At 42.2% G+C, this 22,631-nt stretch overlaps 1 long non-coding RNA gene and 1 pseudogene across 1 annotated transcript; one reads left to right on the top strand and one right to left on the bottom strand.

Moving 5' to 3' along the window:
* The first annotated feature begins 2,257 nt into the window (after positions 1-2,257).
* On the top strand, positions 2,258-15,782 carry LOC136151801 (uncharacterized). Its single transcript, XR_010660090.1, has 3 exons — positions 2,258-2,346; positions 5,904-6,029; positions 14,225-15,782. It is a non-coding gene; the product is annotated as an uncharacterized lncRNA (long non-coding RNA).
* A 1,566-nt stretch (positions 15,783-17,348) lies between these two features.
* Positions 17,349-17,824, bottom strand: LOC136151617 (peptidyl-prolyl cis-trans isomerase A pseudogene; annotated as a pseudogene).
* Between the last annotated feature and the right edge of the window lie 4,807 nt (positions 17,825-22,631).

Below are 22,631 nucleotides of genomic sequence, written 5' to 3'. Positions count from 1 at the left end.
CTCTAAGCTAGCCAGTTCCCACCCCAACCAATCCGTACTATCCTCCAGTGACTGTACTGTGTTTAATCCGACATTTACAGTCCTTTTTGTTCTCCCCCTTTCACCACTCAGATTTATTGGTCCAGCTATGTGGTACATTTTGCAGTTTCCCAAATAGACCCCAAATTTTCTTCATAGACCCCTGTCAGGGTGTTTCTTCTGCCTAAAATAATCCTCCTGCATTCTCCACTGCCTTCCATCTGCTTTATTGGCTAATTCATTCTTAATCTTCAAAACACAGCCACACTCAGCCACAGACCGGGGCATGGCATTTTCATTCCTGTGGCCCAGGTTCAATCCCTGGCTGGGGAGCTAAGATCCAGCAAGTCAAAAGGCATGGGAAAAAAATTAGTAAATAAATACAGGGTATAAATATAAAGTGGAAAATCAGTTTAAAAGGACTACAACTAGTCACTTTGTGCTCAACCTGCCTGTTCAGTGCCATGCGTGCCTTGATTTAGGAAAAATGAAATGTTTGTAAATGGTATATGTCCCTTATCCCTTTCCTTAAAAAAAGAAAATCTCATCAGAAATGATATGCTCCTTCTGGATTTGCCTCAAAATAATGTGGGTTTGGGAAGGGAGAGGGTGGACTATCCATGAAAGAAGTCTGGTCATGAGTGGACTATTGTTGAATCTGGGAAATGAATACCCTGGGGTTTATGAAACTTTTATGCTTTTGTTTATTCATAATAAAAAATACAAAGTAAATCCTCATGGAGAACATGAGTTCTGCTCTGGTTAAGTAGCTTAGCCAGCTGAATGATGCACTAACTGCATATGTATACATGTCTTCAGCAAAAGTTAATGTGTCGGATACTTGACAAGACATCACATATTTACTGTGATCAGTGCAACTGTCCCTGTGTTTCCTGCTTCCTCCTCAGTCTGAATCCTGGTTGTCCTGAACCCTGGCTCAGTTCATGGATGATTTATTCTGGAGGAGATGGTCTCACAGCTGAGAAGTGGGCGTAGATATCTTCTCTGAGGGGATTCCACAAAGGGCCTCTTATATACTAACTATCCACCGAACGTGGGGACACTTACATGCTATCTCCCTTAGATCAGCCCATTCATCTACTATCCCAAGACAGGACATTGAATGCACAGAGAGGTTATATAACTTGTTCAGTATCACACAGTAAGTTAGGGGTAAATTGAAGATATGAGCCTCATGGTGTCAGACCTCAAAGCCGATTCATTTAATCACTCAGGAGTGCCTGAGTCAACCCTACACTGCCTTGCTTTCCACACCCACTTCATTTGTGTTCTTACCTTCCTGTTCTCAAATACCGGCTTTAGGGACAACGTTCTCACTCCCTTCCTCCCATTTTAGAGGTTACCTTTTTCTCTCTCTTGTATACCTGAAGCCTGGATTACCTTAGGCTACATCTGATGCTCTCACTCCTCAGATATACTATTTTTGGCTCCAGGGTCTTTGAAGTTGCCCATTACGAGATGCGGTGATATGACCGCAAAGGAAAAAGAAGAAAGGGAGGCAGATATAATAGTGGCTGTCTTGAGCAATGTCTGATGCCCTTTCCTCTTTCTGGAGGCAGCTCATCAAAGAGGCAGTGAAGGCTCCTGACAGTAACAGCTGACAGGAAGGATCCATGCTTGCAAATGCTGAGCACTTTGTATCAGTTTTCTTACTTAACTCTTAGAACCGCCCAGTGGGATAGGCACGATCGTCTCCTTTTCACAGATGGGGAACTGAGACTGATAGAAATTGAGGACTCGCCTCAGGGTACACTGCTAGGGCGGCAGCCCAGGGATTGGCACCAGGCCTTCCGTGTACCACTGTACAAAAGGGGCCACCACCTTCTTTCTTTCTTTTTGGCTGTGCCGGGTTTCCATTGCTGCATGAGCTTTCTCTAGCTGTGGTGAGCGGAGGCCACTCCCGGGTTATGGTGTGAGGGCTCCTCATCGCAGTGACTTCTCCTGCTGTGGAGCGCGGGCTCTAGGGCCTGTGGACTTCTGTATCTTTGGCGCACAGGCTTATATGCCCTGCAGCATGTGGGATCTTCCTGGACCAGGGATTGAAACAGCCTTGGCAGGCGGCGTCTCAATCACTGGACCACCAGGAAGTCTGGGGTCACCCCTTTCTAATGGGCACAAAGGTATCGTTTGGACTATTGGATGCCCCCAGTGAACCTGCCCCAAAGACTTGGGAGTCAGACCACTGACTGTTCTTCTCACTTCCCAGGAGTCAACGTGGGCTTTTCTCAGAGCACAGAATCTACATTCCGGGGTGTGTGCTGGATTGTTACAGTGACATTTTGAGAAGAGCGAGATCCATGTGAATCGGTACAGAAGCAGGATGCATGGGAGAAGTCAGTCTAAGACACCCCGGGATGGATAAGCCGATTATTTTCAGGCAGGGAGAAAAGAAGACAGAATGTCCTGGGCAAAAGAAGACAGGGAAAGGCAGTCAGGAATGAGCAAGCAGAGTACGTGTGCGGGGAGAGGAGGGATCTGAGGATGCCAAGGAGGCAGGGGGTGGACTGCGGGTACCTGCCAGGGTCCAGAGCAGTTGAGACTTGAAACAGAAGGCAGTCAGGAGCCAGGAGAGCGATCTGATCCGGGGAGGGGTGAGATGAAAGCATTTTTCAGGAGGATTAGGCTGGCTGAGGCACAGGATGTCTTGGTCTCAGGCAAGTTCAGGCCAAAGGTTGATGAGAAGTCCCGAAGGAGGGGTCCTAGTCTGACATCTGGCCCAGCGCTGGTCCGCCAGATACAGTGACAGCAGCCTCCTTAGGAAGGATGGTCTTCCCTGGGGACTCTGACTGGGTGTGTCTGGGACTCACCCTACTGCCAGATTTGCCTCCCCTCCATCCCTTCACCCACCACTCCCAGGTCCCAAAAACCAAAGGATTCAGCAGGCTGGAGTGTTCAGAGGCCATTCCCAGAACTTGCCTGGTCCGGCTCTCTGCCCCTGCAGAGAGGAGACAAGGCATTGCTCAACTTGGCCCCTGCCATCACGTGCCCAGGGTTGAACCTCAGCTTCCTCGTGGCTCATCTCACACCCCTTCTCTCTGTGCAGCCCTTACTCCCACCTCTTCTTTCACTGCCCTCATTGGAACCATCTCTAACTGTCTCTGGCTCCTTCACATTGCGCCACAGGGAAGAAATTCCACTGCCAGGTTCCAGGGGCAAGGTTTGGAAAGACGCTGTGTGCTACCAAGCCTGGGAGGGTGACTTAACGAGAGCGTGAGTCACATGCCTCCTCCTGTCAGTCATTGGTGGTGTCTTATAGATGACAAAGAAGGTCCCTGGTGGGCATCTCTACCTCACCCCATGCAGGTCAGGAACAGAGTCTGAGCTGACATTCTCACTCAGTCAGAGTCTGGTCCTGGCTCAGCATCTTTGTGCCTGCCTGCTAAGTCGTTCAGTCTTTGATACCCCATGGACTATAGCTCGCCAGGCCCCTCTGTCCATGGGATTCTCTAGGCAAGAATACTGGAGTAGGTTACCATTTCTTTCTCCAGGGGATCTTCCTGACCCAGGGATCAAACCGGTGTCTCTTTTGTCTCCTGCATTGACAGATGGCTTCTTTACCACTAGCACCACCTGGGAAGCATTATTCCCAGGTCCTAATTCTCCATTAGGCAGTGGTTGTGGGCAAGTCTTGCTAAATGCTTTCCAGCTCCATCCTTCTGGATCCCCTGAGGACCATTCCATCGTCTTCCCTGGCCAAGGCAGAGTCCTGGTTCCAACCAAGGCTGTGGCTGCCCGGGGAGGGCACATGAATGCCACTTTTGTGTAGGAACCACCTCTGCAAACAGGAGTCACACATGTGCTCACACACATAGACACACACACATCTCTGCTTCTTGTGATTCTGACTCATTTCTCTCCAAGAGGTTGCATTTGAATCACACTTCTCCCAAGAAGCTTCTATGAAGGTACCATCCATGCCCTTATCACTGGAATCCTTCTGCATCATGTAATGGCCCTAGGTTGAGACAAAGCTAAGGGAAATTTTATATGTTTAATGGGCTCATGTGGTCCCTAAGTCAGAGAGTCTACCAAACCCTTGGATCTACCCCTTTTCCTTGAATAGCCAGATCCCTCTTCTCCGCTATTCTTGACCCACAACAAGAGATGGGTATCCCAGGCCCTCAAGACTCCGGCATGACCCACGATGCTGTCCCAGACCAGGACAGGCCAGAATTTTAGTTTGAAGGAAGGTATCAGTCTGGCTAAGACAGACAGGTGACCGGCCCGGCAGAGAGGTTTATGTGATAACTACCCAGAGAGGGGCCAGGCTGTCAGTACAAGGGTCCTCCTTGTCAGTACAAGGTACAAGGTACAGGCTGTCAGTACAAGGTACAAGGGTCCTCCTTTATAGGAGTTGATAGGCTCAGGGGAGCTTTGTAGAGGTGATTCTGGATGCACGGATGCAAGAACTGGAGGCTTTGGTACGTGGAATGGACTCAGGGAGATTTCCCAGGAGAACACAGGCCAAGATGCATGTGAGAAAGACAGGGTCTCAGATGAGCCTGGGCTTGCCTGTCTGAGGCAGAGTTCATGGGCAGTGAGAGATGATGTTGGAGAGAGAAGGAGGCATCAGTCAAGGATGCTGGGGATGAGCTCAACAGCTGGCACCCGGCATGGCAGGTCCAGGTTGTGTCTGTAGCTGCTGAGGAAGGTGAGCTGCTTGTAGTGACTTAGTTATGAGTTAGCACTGCCCAAGAATCCTAAGACAGCCATGAGGAAATGAGCACTGACAAGAGCTCAGTTTGTTTTTGCAGCCAATACCTTTCCTGAGAGCTGAGGTTCTTTTGTTCGTTCTACTCCCTACAACTGTTTCAAGCGATGCCTCACAGACTCTGAACATGGTTTTCTTGTGGGCAGAAAAAATTGCTAGCCATACTGTGTGTTTGTGTGTGTGTGTGTGTGTGTGAGAGAGAGAGAGAGAGAGAGAGAGACAGACAGACAGACAGACAGACAGAAACACATAGAGACAGAGAAAGAGAAAGAAATTGATAAAGGATGGATAGAGAGATGACCCAATGAAGAGGCAAGGAAGAAAAAGAAAGTCTAGTGTCTTACTGTTGGCACTCAGTAAAAGTTCATGCTTAATAAATGCTGTTGTATTAAGCTGGAGGACAAGGCAGAATTAAAGAGCTGGGTTGGAGCCACCATGCATTGCCTTACTTGTTTGATGGACTCTTCGACCAAAAAAATCAGCGCCATCTAGTCACCTCAATGCAACAGGAATGCTGCACAATAAGGGAGATTGGATGTCAATTCCTTGGGGATGTTTTTGCTCTTTCTTAGGCTCTGTAGTTCTTTCTAGCATTGGATTTATTAGCTTTGCTCCATTCTGAGGCTATTAATAGTACCTGTAACTCCAGGTCAGTCACCTTATAAATGCACAGCCCCTTGAGACTGCAATTGGTTCCACATTAAACTCTCACTATTCCTGAAGTGACGTGAAGATCTCCTGAGTTTGGGCCAGCACTGCCATGGTCAATGATAAATGGCAGGTGACACCTGCCATCTTTCCCAAGGAACTGAGGTCTCGCTTCTGCTAAACAAGCAATCAGTTAATCAAATCACTACTAGTTGGATGTCTAGTAAACCTTCAGTATTTGGAGGCAGTGTCTTCCTTTGATACTCCAGGAATTTTGACTCTGACTTGAACTTTTACCTGTCTTTACTCCAGAATCACATGGCTTCTCTGAACTATTTTTGTTTCTGCCTCTGGAAACTGAAAAAATAGCTCTGACCTAAGCACTCTGGGGGCAAGTAGAGAAATTGGGTAACTAAGAATCAGTACAAGAAATTCTTCCAGTTATTGAGTCTTCCAGGAATTTTGGACAACATGGATATTTTCCTTCTCATTTTTTTTTTTCCAGTCACTCCACACGACTTGCAGGATCTTAGTTCCCAGACTAAGGATCTAAGCCGGGTTTGTGGTAATGAGAGCACCAAGTCCTATCCACTGGACTACCAGGGAATTCTCCTTCCTTCTCATTTTAAATGTATGAATCATTTCACACCAAGAGAAAAGAACCAAGAGTAATACTGCAGTCTCCTGGATTCTCACTACCTAGTTACGTCAGACACTAACATTTAGCCATCACTACTTCTGAATTTCATTTTCTAAATAAATGGAGCTTTGGAAATCCAAAAACAAGGGGCTATGTGTATGGCTGATTCACTTTTCTGTACAGCAGAAACTAACATTTCATTAAAGCAACTATACTCCAATAAAAAGAGAAAAAAAATGGAATAGAGCTTTGGACTTTAATCCCAATTCTATTAAGTGACCTAGAGATGAGTTGGCTATTCTGTGCTCCATCTTTAAAATGAGGTGAAAGGTGTAGCTTTGAGAGGGACAAAAGTTCCAAATTTTATTTTAGAAGAATTATGAAATATGCCTAATAGAAATTTTAAAATATTTTAAAACTATAGTTTGTCAATTGTATGAATTTAACAGAGTTTAAGTAGCTCTTAATTTCCCCAACTACTAAGTTTTTTGGGGAAAGTTTTTGAAAATCTTTCTGTCTACAGCATAATAAATCCATTTATCACTCTGTGGTCCTTGCCGTCTTCAAATTAGCCAAATTCAAATACTCATGAGGTAAGTAGAACTTAAGAATATGACTTATTCTTTTGGTTTCAGTACTTAGAAATTCAAAAGTTCAATGTCATTTTTCTATTTTGCCTTGGGTTAATTTTTCCTACGTTGTTCTTTGGAATGAGAGATATAGGTGAGTATTAACTTCATTAATGAGCTGCTATTTGAGTCTTCCGAGCTTAAGAGTTGAATGGGCTGTTTTCCCTGAATTGAAAAGTTGGCTTGTATTAATTCATACAGAGAACCAATTTGATAAAACTTTACAGAATTTAGAATATGTAAAACATGTGAATAATAGTGGAAAGATTTTGAGAGATTAAGGATAAGTCTAGCAAATCCTCAGGTTATAGGTACCATTAAAAATCATTGTCTTGAAGGACAAAGATCATGCCAAACATGGCATGTGCTTATATCAATTCAAGATAGAAAGCAGTCAGTAGAGTTCACTTTGGATGATGACACAGCCCAACACACTTGGAAACAATGAGAGGCTTAAAGATGACTGATGCATAGCTAGTTCGTCATCAAGATGTATAGTCAGGTTATACAGGCAAGCACGTATGACTAAATAGATTACGAGGTAATAAAAAGCCAGTGCTGTAACAGACATACAAGGGGAATTCCATGTGATAAGATGGGGACAGTTGGCTAATTCAGCAAAGATTTATGTAGCAAGTACTGAGCAATCTGTCCTAACTGCCAGCAGTGCAGAGCAGCTCAAGATAAGTTGGTGCTTGATCTTAAAAAAAAAAATGGCTAAGCTTTCAACAGGAAGAGAACTGGGGATGACAGTATAGGTAAAATAGGGAAAGAATCAGGAAAGGAGAAAACTGGTATAAATGAGTATGCAACATAAAGATGTAGTGGGTTTTGAATTCCCTCAGATTTGCCTGTAATTCCAATGCCTCACCTTTAATTTATTTTTCTCTGGTAGCTCATATAGTAAAGAATCTTCCTGCAATGCAGGAGACCTAGGTTTGATCCCTGGGTCAGGAAGATCCCCTGGAGAAGGGAATGGCAACCCACTCCAGTGTTCTTACCTGGAGAATTCCGTGGACAGACCATGGGTTTGCAAAGAGTCGGACACAACTGAGCGACGGACACTTTCACTTTCTCCACTGTCATCGAACTTTTGTCAGCATCACTTGCTCTGAGGGCTTCTGGCCAGGTCATCAGTGATTTCTCCATTTCAAATCCAATGGACACTCTTAGTCTCAGGCAGAATAAATCCAAGGAGGAACACACCGAGACACATAATAATCAAACTGAGAAAATTAAAGGTAAAATATTAAAAATGAAGGAAAAACAACAAACAACATGTAAGAGAACTCCCATAAGGTTATCAGCTTATTTCTCAACAGAAACTCCACAAGCCAGAAGGGAATGGCATGATATATTTAAAGTGATAAAAGAGAAGAAATGAGAATCAAAAATACTCTACTCAGCAAGATTCTTATTCAAATTGGATTGAGAAATCAAATGCTTTACAGACAAGCAAAAGTTAAAACTCAGTACTACCAAATAAGCTTTATGACAAATGCTAAAGTAACTTCTCTAGGCATGAGACACAAGAGAAGGAAAAGACCTACAGAAAATAAATCCCAAGCAATTAAGAAAATTGTAATAAGATCATACACATCGATAATTACTTTAAATGCAAATGGTTTAAATGCACCAACCAAAAGACATAGACTGGCTGGGTGGATGAAAACATGTGTATGTATGCACTCACTAGGTCACTTTGCTTGATCCCCGAAATTGTATGTAATTATTTTATATTGTTAGGTTAATCATGTCCCCATTATGGTTTGCAATTGTAATTATCTTTTATTTTTGACTGACTATTGATTATGAAAACTGATAAACATTTTTTACTATTGTGATTATGCTACTATTCATTTCAATAATTGTATTATCATTGGTTAACAGAAAATAATAGAATTCTATATCACTAAAGTAAAAGTGAAAGTGTTTATCTCTCAGTTGTGTCTGATTCTTTGTGATTCCATGGACTCTAGCCCACCAGGCTTCTCTGTCCATAGAATTCTCCAGGCAAGAATACAGGAATAGGTTGCCATTTTTCTCTCCAGGGGATCTTTCCAACTCAGGGAATGAACACGGGACTCCTGAATTGCAGGCAGATTCTTTACTGTCTGAGCCTCCAGGGAAGCCCTTATGACTAAAACTATCATTTAATAGAAAAACCTGTAATCACTTTTTAAAACCCTGATGCACATTAGAATTATCTTGGAAGTTTTTGAAAAATACCATACCCAGGTATTTTTTTCTCCAAAGCCTCAGATATGATTCTAATGAGCAGCCATGTTTAAAAACAACTGGACTATATCATGATCTTTTACTTTTATCTAACTTGTTTCACTTTTTCTATTTCATATTCAGTGCTTCCATTTCATTTAGTTTATGTTTTCTAATTTCTCTATTTCTCATTTTTTGTTGTTCTTTCTCAAGCCTTTATCAAGTGTAGTAGAAAAGCTTCTGTATACATATATATAAAGAGTGTGTATAATGTATATATTTTAGAAAACTTATGAATTTCTGCCTCGCTAAAAAATTTATGAAATTTTCATGCAACTTGTTTGACTAAGCATGAATAGAAAGGTAGATTTCTAATTTGTATTCACTCAAAACTTTGATATGGTACATTTATTTTGGCATCTTGGCTTCCCTGGTGGCTCAGTGGTAAAGAATCTGCCTGTAATGCAGGAGCTGTAGGAGGCTCGGGTTCGATCCCTGGGTCAGGAAGATCCCTTGGAGCAGGAAATGGCAACCCATTCCAGTATTCTCGCCTGAAGAATCCCATGGACAGAGGAGCCTGTTTGACTGAAGTCTATAGGGTCGCAAAGAGTTGGACATGACTAAAGTGACTTAGCATAGCATATTACTGCTGAAAGCCTAGAAAACTTATTATCTTAGTGATTTTTTTGAAAAAAATCTGCATGAGGCTTTAAACTTCTAATCCAATATTGAGAATACAAAGAAACATTGTTAAAAAAAAAGAAATTAACAAGTGATACAGTGTTATTAACTAAAGTACAAATGTTGGTTAAATTTCAAAAAAATAAAAAAAAACAAATGCAATGGATATTCTTTAATCCTCATCTCATTTGACCACTGGGTAACATGGCTGCCATGGCCCACTCTTGCCTTTTCACCCCTCCTTTGGTTTCTACAACATTATATGTTTCTGTCTTTTCCCTAGGCTCTATTCTCAGGTCCCTTTCTCTGGCCATCACTTCTTGCCTCAATTCTTTGTATATACATTTTCTTCTCTTGCAATAGACACTCCATTTTCATATTATATCCAAATCATTCTTTCTTAAAATATTTATCTGTTTATTTTTGGCTGTGTTGGGTCTTAGTTGCAGTGCTTGGATGTCTCTCTACGTGCGGTTCATGGGTTTAGTTGCCCTGTGGCGTAAGGGATCTTAATTTCTCAGTCTAGGATATAACCTGAGTCCCCTGCATTGGAAGGCAGATTCTTAGCCATTGGACCACCAAAGAAGTTCCCTAAATAATTCTTACTTACTTTTCAGATCTCAGCTCAATTATTTTTAAAAAATATTTTTTATTTATTTGGCTGCACCGGGTCTTAGTTGGTACACTTGGGATCTTTGATATTCATTGACACATGAGGGATATTTAGTTGTAACCTGCGAACTCTTAGTTGCCATATGCAGGATCTAATTTCTCAACCAGGAATAGAACCCAGGTCCCCCACATTGGGAGCTTGGAGTCTTAGCCGCTGGACCACCAGGGAAGTCCCTCTGCTCAATTATTACTTCCTTTAGGAAATCTTCCCCAGCCCCCTCCTCCCCAAATCTTGCCCCTATATAGTCAGCAGCCTCTAGATGAATGCTCAGATATCCTCCTAGATCAGTACTGGCAACACTGTATTTTCAATACTTGTATCATCTAAATCTAAATACAGAAGTCATGTTCACCATTATATTCCTAACACTTAGGAGAGTGGTGGGCTAATACCAAGCTCTTAATAAATGCTTCTTAAATGAATGAATGAATGGTTTATTCAGGTGATATCAAGAAATTTGCATTGGTTAAAATAGGGTGCATATAGAAAGAGATGAGGGGAAAAATAGATTGGGGGAGATTCTTGGCTTTCAAAGAAAAAAGTTTTAACTCCACTCTATAGACAAAATTGACCCTTGAAAAAAACCTGGACTAGAGAATGCTCTGTTCTAGCATTAGCCTAGTAGTCTGTCCTATAAACGGGTGTAGAAGGCAATGGCACCCCACTCCAGTACTCTTGCCTGTAAAATCCCATGGACGGAGGAGCCTGGTAGGCTGCAGTCCATCGGGTGGCTGCGAGTCGGACACGACTGAGCGATTTCACTTTCACTCTTCACTTTCACACATTGGAGAAGGAAATGGCAACCCACTCCAGTGTTCTTGCCTAGAGAATCCCAGGGACAGGGGAGCCTGGTGGGCTGCCGTCTATGGGGTCGTACAGGGTCGGACACGACTGAAGTGACTAGCAGCAGCAGCAGCAGTGTGACTAGAGAAGTGAAACACAGGATAATCTGGTCGAGCAACTGTAAGGACAGTAAGATGATCATCCACTTACGATGCATAGTGATCAAAGTATGCTAAGGGATGATTACAGAGAGGATTCTTTCTCTTGTGTGTCACTACCATTCACTGGGACAAGGAGTGCGGAGGGAGAGCCAGGATTAGAAGAAAGAGAGTGAGATCATTTTCTGTATGGTTTGAGTTGATAGGAAGGATACTTAGGAGGCATTGCTAAGAGACAGTTGGAAATTCCAGCCTGTAGCTCAGAGAAGGTTTGAAAAGAAACGTGGAGTTGAGAGACATTTGAAAAGAGGTAATGGCTGAAGATTCGAAAGTCCCCAGGGAGAGAAGAGAAAGCAAATGGAGAAGGGCCTTGAAGAAATCTCCCCTTTTCAGTGGAGGAACATAAAGTCAGCAAAGAGCAGACGAAGAGATTTTTCCAGAAGGTAAAGGCAGTCACACTCAAATATTGCTGTGGTTATAGTCTTCAGAATGTAGAAAAATAACTTGAAAGTTGATAGATAGCAGGACAGAGATGGAGAGAAAGTGATAATCTGACATGGATTTCAAGGGAGAAGAGTTTATTGAGCTCAGAAGGTAGAAAGTTGTGCAAAGATGATCCAGAAGCAACAGTGGAGTGGAAGGTAATCAGAATGTGAACTTTCTTGATTGAGATGTAGGAGAAATTAGGTATAACCTCAAATTATACTTGAGAGGGTAAATAACTAGGTTAAAGAGAAAGTTAAGTGCAAAGAAATAAAAAGGAAGGAAACAGGTGAGTGTTTAAGCCCAAGGTCCAAAGTATAAATGAATTCACTGACAGTGGAATGAAAGGTTTTAAGATTACAGTAACAAGGTTTACCCAGTCAATACATTTTCACTGAGTCAGGTCAACCTGAAGATATAGAGCATTTCATCAGCTATCTGCACAGATATGTAACTTACAGCTCTGTTACCGTTTATCATAGTTAATTACATGTTTCATAAAAATAATCATTCATTAATCATTAGCATTCCCCCTTGCTGATTTTTGATCTTTCAGACAACCACCCTCCTCCTATTATTTTCTTTAAATGAACTCATGCTTTCTTTTTAAAAATTTTATTTATTTTTAGTTGGAAGATAATCACTTTATATCTGCCATACATCATTAATTCTGCCATACAGATGTTGCATACATGCATCTGCTATACATACATTAATTCTGCCATATATCAACGTGAATCAGCTGTAGGTATGCATGTGTCCCCTCTCTCTTGGCCTTCCCTCCCACCCCCATCCCATCCCCACCCCACCCCCACCCAGCACTCCAGGTCATCTCCAAGCACCGACTTGAGCTCCCTGTCATATAGCAAATTCCCACTGGCTCTCTATTTTACATATGGTATATATTTCAATGCTACTCTCTCAATTCATCCCACCCTCTCCTCCCCCTGCTGTGTCCACAGGCACTGTGTCTCTATTGCCATTCTGCAAATAAGTTCATCAGTACCATTTTTCTAGATTCCATATATGTGTATTAATATATGACATTTATTTTTCTTTTTCTGACTTATTCATTCTATATAACAGACTCTAGGTTCATCCATCTCAGTAGAACTGACTCAAATTTGTTCTTTTTTATGCCTAAGTAATATTACATCATGTATGTATTACATCATGTATATATATCACGACTTTAGCCATTCATCATCAGTGGACATCTAGGTTGCTTCCACGTCCTAGCTGTTGTAAATGGTGCTGCAGTGAACACTGGAGTACATGTATCTTTTAGAATTGTGATTTTCTCAGGTTATATATCCAGTAGTGGGATTGCTGGTTCATATGGTAGTTTTGTTCCTAGTTTTTAAAGAAATATCCACACTGTTTTCGATATTGAGTGTAACAATTTGCATTCCCACCAACTGTGCAAGAGGGTTTCCTTTTCTCCACATTCTCTCCAGCATTCACTGCTTGTAGATTTTTTTGATGATGGCAATTCTGATTGGTATGAGATGATACTTCATTGTAGTTTTGATATGCATTTCTCTAATAATAAGTGATGGTGAGCATTTTTTCATGGGTTTATTAGCCATCTGTATGTCTTTTTTGGAGAAATGTCTGTTTCAATATTCTGCCTTAAATGGACCCTTTGGTTTCTTATCCTCATTCTAAACAGCAATATCAATGAAGTCACTGGTTCATATTTGTATTTTTATGCTTTGCAAATTAAATATGTAACAGTTAAAATACAACATGTATATACAGGTAGAGCCTGGGGTCTGGTACCTGACAATTTAATTCAAATCTTATCTCTACCACTTATTAGCTGTGTGACCTTGGGCAACATACTTAACCTCTCTGTGCCTTGGTTTTCTCTTACATAAATTGAGGATGTTATTGGATGCTCTGGTCCACTATGATTGCCTCCTTCTCTCAAACTCTTAACTCTTCTTGTCTTATTTTCTGAACAACCTACTTGTCACCTGTCATATACTACCTTCAGTCTTCCTTCCAGGAAAATTATGGAGCACTTACCATATGCCAGTTACAGAGAGGCTGAGTCCTGGGCTGGGTCCTCAATAAGGCTACCAAATAAAATTTCGCTTGCAACTTTTAGGTTGTGCATTTGCCTTTAGCTGACATTTTCAACACCAAAGTGCTCACAGCATTCTTACTTCGATTTGCTATCTCATGTCATAAGACCAGGGACAATACTGCTTTGTTAGAACTCCAACCTTACCTGATTTAGGAACTACAGAGAAGTCACTTAGATTTGGGCTGGGAAAGGATAAGGAACAGGACAGAGAGTTAGTGCCTGGAGAAGTATGATTCAGTAAGTAAAAGGAATGTCCCCATCTGTTGATAAGATGTAAAATGACAGACTAGACTTTTAGTAATCCTTTCCTCCCTGTTTGGGACTTACCGGAGCAGTGAAATCTTGGTTCACATTTGAAATCTCAACCTGAAGAGTTTCAAGAAAAATTCTTTAATAGCGCTAGCGGTTAAACAAAAAGCAGACAAAATGCTACATATCAACGAATTGATTGCTGCTATCTTTCTCCCCAGGTGTAGAATGTTTCTAGGCTCCAAGTGAGCCCTCTTCATTGAAGAAGCTGTGAACTTCAAAGGCAGTCTGTCATGGTCTTTGATACTTGTTGAACTGAATTTAGGAAACTGCAAGGAATCTTATTTGCAATTTAAGCTGATGGAATGTTCTGGATTTTAAACAAAAGGGGTGAAACTTCTCTGGAATCTGTAGTCTGTCTGGTTAATCAGAAAACCTTTTGGATAAACACCAGCTGCTTCTCCAACTTATCTCTGAAGTACGAAGTGCCTTCTGAGTATCTTGATCACTTGAATTCTAGAAAAGACAAAGTGGAAATGAGACACTCTTTGTAGCTTTCTGGAACTACTGATTTACCATTAATTTTGTATATCAGATTGCAGCCATGAAATTAAAAGACTCTTCTTCCTTGGAAGGAAAGTTACGACCAACCTAGACAGCATATCAAAAAGCAGAGACATTACTTTGTCAAAAAAGGTCCATCTAGTAAAGGCTAGAGAGTCCCTTGGACTGCAAGGAGATCCAACCAGTTCATTCTAAAGGAGATCAGTCCTGGGTGTTCATTGGAAGGACTGATGCTGAAGCTGAAACTCCAATACTTTGGCCACCTGATGCGAAGGGCTGACTCATTTGAAAAGACCCTGATGCTGGGAAAGATTAAAAGCGGGAGGAGAAGGGGACAACAGAGGAAGAGATGGTTACATCACCAACTCACTGGACATGAGTTTGGGTAAACTCCAGGAGTTGGTGATGGACAGGGAGGCCTGGTGTGCTGCAATCCATGGGGTCGCAAAGAGTCGGACAAACTGAGTGACTGAACTGAAATGAACTGAACACCACAAAGGCAAATCTATGCTCATCAATGATACTTAATTATGAACTAGGTTCAGACTGAGATCTATTATTGGACATCTATATGCCATTTCAACGGCATATGCTATGCCATTTCAAACATCTCATCACATGTAATCATATTAATCTTCATGACAAGTTAATTATTAATTCTGTCATTATTATTAACATATTGTTAATCTTGTTCTAGAATGAAGAAATTAAAGAGATTCAAGGTCACTTAGCTAACATCTTCCTCAAATGATAACCACAAGAAAATAATTTTTAAAAAGATATTATTTGCCTTTATAGCCTGCAGAGCTAGTAACTGATGGACATAGATTGAAGTTAAGCTCTTAATCCTGAAGAACGCATTTTTGTTCTATGCCACAGTCCCTTGTTTATTCTATAAATTTCTGACCACATAATTTTTAGATAATTACAACTTCTCTGCCTCATTTGTAAATTGAGGATAACGCTAAAAGATTGTTAATGAAAAAACGACACTATATATCTTTATATAGTGAAACTCAGGTATCCATGAACAAATGAAGGGAATTTCACAAATTTGTAAAGTATAAAGTTATAAATTAAGTGTCATGAGATTAACTATAAATGACTTTAGGGGGTCGGCTATGTCTTATTTTTTGTTTCATCCCTAGGCCCCAATTTAAAGAGAGATTTAACAAATGTTTGTGGAACAACGTGGGTGAATAACAATGATTTCCTTGGGCCTTGGATAAATGTTTTTACACTTGAAGAAAACAATGGAATTCTAGAACTGGAAGAGATCTTAGAACCATCTACACCCATGGTTCTTCAAACATTAACGTATGGCATCAGAATCCTCTGGAGAGTTTGTTAAAGTGCAGATTGCTGTGTTCCAGAGCCCCAGAGTTCTTGGGACACAAAGTCTGGGGTGGGCTTGAGCACTGTCATTTCTTTTTTAAAAAGATTTATATTTATTATTTGTGTTTTGGCTGTGCTGGATCTTCCTTGCTGCACTCAGGCTTTCTCTGGGGGTGGTGAGTGGGGGCTACTCTCTAGTTGCGGTGTGAAGGCTTCTCATTGTGGTGGCTTCTCATTGTGGAGCATGAGCTCTAGGCACGTGGGCTTCAGGCGTTGTGGCACATGGGCTTAGCTGCTCCTTGGTATGTGGGATCTTCCTGGACGAGGGATCCATCCACGTGCCCTGCATTGGCAAGTGTGTTCTTAGCCAGAAGACCACCAAGGAAGCCTTGAGTATTGTCTTGAGCATTCTAACAAGTTCCCAGGTGAAGCTGATGTTGCTGGTCCAGGGACCACACTTTGAGAATCACTAACCTGCCACAACAATAACTAATATTTATTAAGTGCTAATTATGTGACAGGCACTGTGCTAAAGGTATAATTCATATTAAGTCATTTATTCATTACAATAAGTCTATGGATGGAGACAATATTAGTGTCCTTATTTTAGTTATAAGAACAATGAGACCCAGAGAAGCTAATTCTTTTATCCAGACTCATCTCCCTAATAAGTGGTGGAACCAGGGTGATGCATTCAGGCTATGTGATGCTATATCTGGCTCTCTTGGGTGATATTATAACTTCACAGAGTGAGGTGCCTTGTACATCAGTCTAGATGAAGAAATGGAGGCCCACCAGAAGTGACTCGCCCAAGGTCACATGATGAATTGGAAGAGGAGTGTGAATGAAGACACCGTCTTCCTAATTCAGCATCTGCCTTCTCTTGCCATAGAGCACGAGGAGCAGGCAAGTGTTCTACTCCTTCTTTCAGTGAATTCCCAAGGCCATCAACTTCTAATCAGTTTGAGTAGTATAGATGTCCTTATGCTGCTCTGACATCTTAGTCATTTTGCTTATTTACCCACTGTTTCATAACTTAAGGAGGTGGTGGTGTCTGTAGAGGAGAGAGTAGGGATTGATGGATGAGTCATGAGGCTGGAGGCTAAAGACCCAGAAAGCAAAGGGGTTACTCAGACTGATGAATGGCTCAAGAGTGGGTGGAAGAAATGTCTCCATGTGTCTTGGCAAGTCCTCTGTAATATCTCTTCCCACACTTAGAAAACCCAGCTCTTAGGGACTTTAGGTCACTGTACATCAACAACCCAAGTCTCCCAGGGATGCTGGAAAGGAAAATTAAGAATGCTTGGTTTGGGGAAGACTGGGCCTAGGAGGGCTCTTAAAACTCTAAATTCAGTCCCCAGAGGCTCTGTCCTTAGATATGCTGTACTCCCTAGTTTATGTGCCCATAAGTTTGTTTGTTTTAAAATAAAATGTAAGTCAAATTTATTAGATTTGTCCACAGTCACCAGTGGTGATCTTCTTGCTGGTCTTGTCATTCCTGAGCCCAAAGCGCTCCATGGCTTCCACAATATTCATGCCCCTGTTCACCCTGTCACAGACCACGGGCTTACCATCCAACCATTCAGTCTTGGCAGTGCAGATGAAAAACTGGGAGCCATTTGTGTTGGGGCCAGCCTTTGCCATGGGCAAGATGCCAGAACCTGCATGCTTAAGAGTGAATTCTCATCAAATTTCTCACCATAGATGGACTTGCCACTGGCACCGTTACGGCGTGCAAAATCACCATCCTAGCACATAAATCCTGGAATTATTCTACGAAAGCAGGAAACTTTATACCAAATCTTTCCTTCCCAATGCTCAGAGCATGACAATTTTCTTCTGTCTTTGGAACTTTCAAAGGAGATGGGGCCCAAGGTCTTGCCATTGTCGGCGATGTCAAAAAACAGGGTGGGGTTGACCATGGCTGAACAGCATGGGAGGCTCTGGGGTGGCGCCGTCTACAAGGCTGTGCCCATAAGTTTTGCTAAACAGGTGTCTTTGAGCTGCACAGTGGTCAGGGTAAAAACATTTAAAGTGAGTTTGACATCAGAATTAAAGAAAGGTTTAACATCCCTGCCTGCAAAATGTGATTTCTTTAAGGACCATCTGTCCCTCATCCCTCCCATCCTTTTTCTTCCACACCCTCCCACCTCCCCATCCCCAGGCACTTTATGTACAAATCTCCTCAACATTGAGATCGTGGTTATGATTATCATGGGTGAATTCTCTAACTTTCCAGAGCTTCAGAGGCATAAGTATCCTGTGAATGTCTGTGTGGTCAGTGAGTTTGTTCTTTAGGATGAGAAACCTGGTCAGCATGCAGGCCCCAACGATCAGGTGCTCTCAGATGAGTCATTGGTAATGAGTAGACAAAACACAAGGCACAATTGTCCACGTTTCCTGCCCCGGGCCCCTTCCACCCCCTCTCCAAAATCTCCCCTGCCCTTCCTGGCCTCCCTCACCCCCGCAGGTAGGACAATTAGGTGAAAAGATGCATTTTTTTTGTGGTCAAGATAAGGTTAGAATGACTGTTAGCACGACCCAGCTTCAGTTCAGTTCAGTTCAGTTCAGTTCAGTTCAGTTCAGTTGTGTCCAACTCTTTGTAACCCCATGGACTGCAGCATGCCAGGCTTCCCTGTCTATCACCAACTCCCGGAGCTTATTCAAACTCATGTCCATTGAGTTGGTGATGCCATCCAATGATCTCATCCTCTGTCTTCCCCTTCTCCTCCCACCTTCAATCTTTCCCAGCATCAGGGTCTTTTCTAGTGAGTCAGTTCTTCGAATCAGGTGGCCAAAGTATTGGAGCTTCAGCTTCAACATCAGTCCTTCCAGTGAATATTCAGGACTGATTTCCTTTTGGATGGACTGGTTGGGTCTCCTTGCAGTCCAAGGGACTCTCAAGGGTCTTCTCGAACACCACAGTTCAAAAGCATCTTTCTTTGGCCCTCAGCTTTCTTTATAGTCCAACTCTCACATCCATACATGACTACTGGAAAACCACAGCTTTGACTAGATGGACATTTGTTGGCAAAGTAATGTCTCTGCTTTTTAATATGCTATCTAGGTTGGTCATAACTTTTCTTACAAGAAGCAAGAGTCTTTTAATTTCATGGCTGTAGTCACCATCTGCATTTAGAGTCCAAGAAAATAAAGTCTCTCACTGTTTCCATTGTTTTCCCATCTATTTGCCGTGAAGTGATGAGACTGGATGCCATGATCTTAGTTTTCTGAATTTTAACCAGCTTTTCCACTCTCCTCTTTCACTTTCATCAAAACACTCTTTAGATCTTCTTTGCTTTCTGCCATAAGGGTGGTGTCATCTGCATATCTGAAGTTATTGATATTTCTCCTGGCAATCTTGATTCCAGCTTGTCCTTCCTCCAGCCCAGCATTTCTCATGATGTACTCTGCATATAAGTTAAATAAGCAGAATGACAAAATATAGCCTTGATGTACTCCTTTCCCAATTTGGAACCAGTCTGATGTTCCAAGTCCAGTTCTAACTGTTGCTTCTTGACCTGCTACTCATCAGAAAAGCATTTGCAAAGGCTGCACAATCATGGATGAGCTTGTTAAACTGCTTTTGTCTTTTTGTTTGATTTACAACAGAGAGGCCACTGTGGTAGTGGTTTTTTTTTTTTTTTTTTTTTTTTTGGAAAATAAGTGCTAAATGAATGCAGTACCTGGAATACTGATATTTAGCTGGAGCCAAAAGTATTTTTGGCCAATAAAATGGCATGGGCCTACTTGAGGTCCCCAGCCACACTACGTTACAGGTCCTGAGGATGTCCACACAGCGTATGAGTTTGGAGTGGTGGGGACAGACAGCTTCTGGCCAGCTACCAGCTTTGTGGCCCTACCTCTCACCTGGCCCCCAGTCCCAAAGGTTCTGGCATCCGTCTGTTTGCTAGAGCTTGAGCACAGAGTGTCCTTGTATGGTTGCATCTTTCCTCACACTGAGTTATTCTTAATTAAGCCTATAGGACTCAGCTTGGCAGTCTAGTCCCTGGACAGTTTGTTCCCAGCCAACTGTTGTCACTGGCTTCTGCCCCATGAGACCTGTGTCTTTTCTCACTTGATAGAATGTCCTAGGCATGGGCTCTGGAAACAGAAAAACCCGGCTTCTGATGCAGCTCAATCCATTGTTTTGAACTAGATGGGTCTATAACTTGACCTTTCCCCCCCGCCCCCACCCTTGCTCATACCATTATCTTGGCCTGAAATGGTATCTCTGCTCCTTCACACAAGGCAAACCATATTCACATCTAAGTGAAAGTGCAAGTGTTAGTCACTCAGTAAGTGTCTGATTCCATGTGACCCCATGGGCTGTAGCCGTCCAGGCTCTTCTGTCCATGGGATTCTCCAGGCAAGACTACTGGAGTGGGTTGCCATTTCCTTCTCCAGGGGATCTTTTCGACCCAGGGATTGAACCCAGGTCTCCCGTATTGCAGGCAGACTCTTTATGGACTGAGCCACCAGAAAAGACAGACTCTAAGGTCACCTTTAAGGTCAAGTGCAAATACCACTGGGAGCCCTTCTTAACCACACAAAGAGGTGTGATCTTCGGGGTTATCTCAGTGTCCCACCTCTTTGTCAATTTTCATATCTTGGGTTTAATTGTTCCCAGAGCTCTTTCTCTCCTGCATTTCTGCTTTGAATCTCTGCCATTAAACTTATTACACAGCAGGGTTGCCAGGTGAAATACAGAATGCTCAGTGAAGATTAAATTTCAGATAAACAAAGAGTCCATTTGTTCACTATAAATATGGCCCAAATATTATAAGGGGGAAAACTTACATTAAAATTTTTCTGCCATTTATCTGAAATTAAAATTTAACTGAGCACTCTGTATTGTGTGTGTGTATCTGGAAGCCCCTCACCCCTGACTCTTTTTAACAGATAGGTGTAGACTTTTCTGGATCCTTCACTGAATGTCACAAGATGTGACAGTAGCAAGCTTGTCTCATTCATCTTGGCATCCTCCCGTTTCTTCCTCCAAGGAGTTTCTTGGTAAACTCTTGTTGGTAAGTAAAGGGACTGTCCCACCAGCGGTTATGAGCACGGTTCCTAAGAGCCTTAGCTTTGGAATCAGAGGGCCAGAATGTGTTGTGTTGCATACTAGATAACTATGTGTGCCTTAGCAAGCTACCCACTCATGTCTGTAAAGTGGGAAGAAGACAGGATACCTTTTATTTAGCTCCTACCTACCTTCTGTGCTCTGAATGTATGTAAAGGGCCTAGCAGGTATTCAATCCATAGGAAATGTTCAAAAATTGTTAGTTGCTATTACTGTTAATGTTGAAACATATTCAGAGCTGATAGCTTGAGTTTAGCAGCAACCATTTTACTGCTTTATCATAGATGATAAAGACTATATAAAGGAAACAATTATATTTCGTTTAGGGGCTGCACAGTGGGCGCTAGTGGTAAAGAACCTGCCTGCCAACACAGGAGGAGACATGGATTTGATCCCTGGGTCAGGAAGATAGCCTGGAGGAGGAAGTGGCAACCCACTCCAATATTTTTGCCTGGAAAATCCCATGGATGAAAGAGTCTGGCGGGCTATAGTCCTTGGGGTCACCAAGAGTTGGACACGACTGAAACGACTTAGCACACACATATTGGTTGCAAACAGAAAAATGCAGAAAGGATCCCAGTCTTCCTCTAAAGAGACATCTTAACTTATTTGGCTTTTCTTTCCAGTATCTGAAGTCAAAGGTATGTCTGTCTCTCAGGCTAATATACTTGTCTGGCTTTTTAAGATGTCAGTTCTTTGTCTCTTATTCTAAGACTCTTCTATAGCTCTCCAAGATGCTATAGGCTCTTATCCAGCCCTTTATGACCATATTTTACTTCCTTTTCACTTTCCCCAGATCCTGGGTGCTTTGTTGCCTAGCTAGAAATTATTTGCAGCTTTCTTTAGATACTATTGCCTTTTGTGTGTGTGTAAAGTGTTAACCGTGTGTAATGTGGGGTGTGTGTGTGTGTGTGTGTGTGTGTGTGTGTCTGATGGGAGAAGAAATAAGTCGTTCTGGTTTCTCCTAATTACCCAGGCACAGTTGGATGAGTGGCCAGTAGCAAAATCACTCAAGTCTGACAGGTATTTAATGCTACTAGGCTAAGTGCAAAACCCACTCTCCCTGTCTTTAATGGCCCCTCTACCAGGTACCCTGAGATGCTTGACTTAGAGTGTCCTATTGAATATTCACAAGCGTTCATAGATTTCTGTGCTTATCTCAAATCTGTGGATGAGGAAACAGAATGAAAGAAGTTAGTAACTCACTCTAAGGCCTCAAGACTGGTAACTACTAACTGTGATTCAAACCCATTTTCCTGACTCTAAGCCTCAGGCTCTTTCTCCAAAGCCAGTAGTTCTTCACTCTGGCTGCATGTTTTAAATCAACCCATATGTCCAATGGACTGATGGCTGGACCCCATTCCCAGAGATTCTAATTTAATTGCTTTTGACAGCCATTGCAATTGTACTGCTGTCCTCTCGGCCTGTTTATTAGGTCATAAGACAAAAGGATCAAACATGCACTAATTTGACCTCCACCTCCTGTTGTCCCCACTGGTGAAACTTGGGCCCTTAAACTTTTTAATGATTTTTAGAAACATTTTGTGTTTTGTGCCTGGAAGTTTTGCACATTAAAAAGGGTTTATTTATTTATTTATTTTTGTCTGTGCTAGGATCTTTGTCACTACACAGGCTTTCTCTAGTTGTGA

This window comes from Muntiacus reevesi, chromosome 20, assembly GCF_963930625.1.
Source record: "Muntiacus reevesi chromosome 20, mMunRee1.1, whole genome shotgun sequence".
Taxonomy (NCBI): Eukaryota; Metazoa; Chordata; class Mammalia; order Artiodactyla; family Cervidae; genus Muntiacus; species Muntiacus reevesi.
This window is presented reverse-complemented; position numbering and strand designations above follow the sequence as displayed.